Genomic DNA, 3,134 nt, shown 5'->3' on the forward strand with positions numbered 1-3,134 from the left:
ATGAATGTATTAGGCAATACCTGTATATAAAAAGGTATTTGCTTTCGGTATTTATTTTATTATTATATGTACAATTGCTTGTTACTTGCGAAAAACTTTATGTGACCATTTAGTTTCAACTTTAGAGGCACGTCCGCTTGCATATTTTTAACGCCAGTCGAAGCTGTGCGCGTGCGCTTTTCGCTTCCGAAAATCCACAAAAGGTAGTGCGCGGGTATAGTGAAGAAATCCGGTTATAACTCCTATGTCATTTATAAAGTTGTTTCGATACATATGCGTGAGTGTCGAACATTTCATCACGTCTAGAATTCGTCCACTTTGAAATTGAGTTCAAGATTGCCATTGCAAGTTAACCGTTTTTTATTTGTCTAAATGAATAAAACGATATCAAGTCATGTCCGGCAGGTCTTACTACTGATACATAGGAAATACTTTATTTGATGTATATGTTTGTTATATTTGGTAAATATGCTGAGACCATATGCGCTTTTGCAGTGTATATAACCTTGTTGATTTGTTTTTTTATATTTCTCAAGCTCTCAAACAGTATTCACGAATGTATTACTAAAACAAAATCGTGAAAGCTCAAACAAACCCAGGCCCCACACAAACGATGCACAAAACCGATGAACTTTTCGCACATCGATTTGCCCACACGGAACAGCTTTCGCCGAATACCAGACAGTGCAAAAAAATACTGCATTGCTAAAAGCCAAATTTGGGGGTTTTACGTGCCAAACCTACGACGGGCATCTGGCACGCCCCAGAGGACTGAGGATTAATTTCGACCACCTGAAGATCTTTTGACGTGCAAGCGAAAGCTCGGTTACACGGCGCCTTCTCCGCAATAAGCCTCCGTCATATTGCGGGCACCTCGGTCGGGATTCGAACCCGTAATAAACGCTCTGTTCGGTAGAGGCACGTATCCGGCCAGCCATTCTGGGATTCCGGCCCTCAGTCTCCTCAGGTGAATGCCTTCCAGTACGGTCCTTAGCTGCTCTGTACCCAGCCCAACCCCAAGATAGCTGGAGATTGGGGTGGACCACACGATGACCAAGAAATGTTCTGGCTTGGATGCTCACAACACCAGTCAGGCTCCAACAGACTTTCTTGAGTCCGTTTCAACTCCGGAAACGTCCCTAATTGCCTTAAAAGTTCTACCGCCCGCATTATATCTTTCTGAGCATGGCCAATGAGGGTGATGTCATCCGCGTAAGCTAGCAGCCGTGCTGACATTTCACCCAGGCTTGCACCCTTTTTGATGCGGTAATTGAAGATTGCCTTACACATCGGTTCTAGATATATAGCAAAGAGTGTGGGCGACATTAGGCACCCTTGGCGTACCGGCGACTTCATGGGAATAAAGCGTGACTTGCGTCCATTGATTAGTATCCGTGTGCTTATGTCCCTGTAACATATTTTAATAGCATTGAGCAGAAATTCTCTGGTTCCTCAGTGCTCTGATATTGAAAATAAAAAGGAGGGACACACTTTACAAAACGCTTTTTTTTTTTCAAATCTAGATGTAGGACGTCCCATCGCTTCTGCCGTTTCCGCTATAATCCTCAATGTATGCAGTTTAGTGAATATCAACCTGTTTTTAAAACCATACGCCTTATTATTTCCATGTAATGGAATGCGACTTCCAGGCGTTTTGATATAATTTTTGCTAGAATCTTATAATCCGTTGTCAGAAGGCTTATTGATCGAATGTCTTCGCTGCTTCTGACTGACGCTCCGCTTTTCCGTTTGGGAATTAGTATCGTTGTCGCCTGTCGCATTGAAGGTGGGAGAAGGTTTCGGTTGCCAGAATAGAATTTAAAGCAAAAAGTGTTTGCGCATCTTTTATTTCACAGAATAAAATACATGAAACACCTCGGATCGAGTAATTTATCGGAAGTTAGAGTATGTATGGCTGCCTACGGCTGCCTTGTCTGGCTCTGCGGCCTGCTCCTTGCTTCTGCTTGTGGTGACCTGTGGCTGCTTAGTAGCTGCCTGCTGATGCCTGCGGCCACCCATGGCTGCTCGTGGCTGCTCGCCGCTATTCACAACTGACTTAAGTCCAGCATAGGCTAGCTGCTACGACACTGAACCCACTGTACTTACGAAATAGGAGCGAAATAAGTCCCTTGCGCATCCTGCCGATCCCCCAATGTTGTGGCCAACAGGGGGCTTCCGGACAAACATGGCCGAACCCTCATCCTTAAGGATCTCACGCCACTGGCCCTCCTTGACATTGCCGTAGGCATCTTCGCTATCTACGCAGCTCCGTCACATGTAGATTGAGTCCTCCCTGGGGAAGTTGTGGAGTACGCAGGTCCTCATTACAACATAGTCTGAATTGTCTGGCAGCAAGTTGATAGTGCGGAGGAAAATTCGGAACCTGGAGGCCATGACTCCAAAAGTGTTATCCACACAGCCCGTTTAGAAATGAAACATTTAATGTAATGTACAATGGAAGATACCCCTTGTGTGAATCGGCTTACCTCGCTCGGCTTAGACGGCAATTGAAGATTATTTTCTCTTCGTCTTGGTTTTTCCCCGGTATTGCCGCAGAAAGTCCGGGCGGAGTATAAACGCCTCGTCCCCGCTGAATACATGTGGCGCCACAGTCGACGTGCTTGGGAGATGCTATCGAGAGGGCAGGCCGAGACGACCTTTTCGAGGCACTTCCCGAACCGCGAGACACGGAGGGTACCGACATCACTTTGTCGTCCATAGACTCCAACGTCAACGGACACAAACCTTAGGTCGCTGTCAACGAAAGGCATAAGTGCAATAAAGTATGTACCCTGTAACAACAATTCACCGCGTACAAAGAAAGGCAGAGCATTAGTCCGAGCACATAAACAACGACCGAATCCAAACAGTACCTTGTAGCTGTAGTACATGCTGCAGAATGTGGTAATGCCTAAATCTGGAGATGCTTCCCATCCACTTAGCCAACACAGTGGGGGAAGTTCCACTTCTGCTCGAAACCTTTGGCCACTTCTTGCCACATCTGAGTTGTTAGCATCAGCAATACATATTTACCATTTACCAACCAGGAATTGACCCTATTCAAAGCGTGCACTATCTAAACTCCGGTTCATCATAACCTGGCCAATGCTGAAGGGTACAGCACCAAGTAGCAT

The 3,134-nt window shown here is 45.7% G+C and overlaps 1 pseudogene; it reads right to left on the reverse strand.

Annotated features, from left to right (window-relative positions):
• Positions 1-1,890: 1,890 nt before the first annotated feature.
• LOC121046512 lies at positions 1,891-2,771 on the reverse strand (annotated as a pseudogene).
• Positions 2,772-3,134: the final 363 nt, after the last annotated feature.

Source organism: Ixodes scapularis, unplaced genomic scaffold (assembly GCF_016920785.2).
Source record: "Ixodes scapularis isolate PalLabHiFi unplaced genomic scaffold, ASM1692078v2 PGA_scaffold28__5_contigs__length_5199819, whole genome shotgun sequence".
In the NCBI taxonomy this organism is placed as follows: Eukaryota; Metazoa; Arthropoda; class Arachnida; order Ixodida; family Ixodidae; genus Ixodes; species Ixodes scapularis.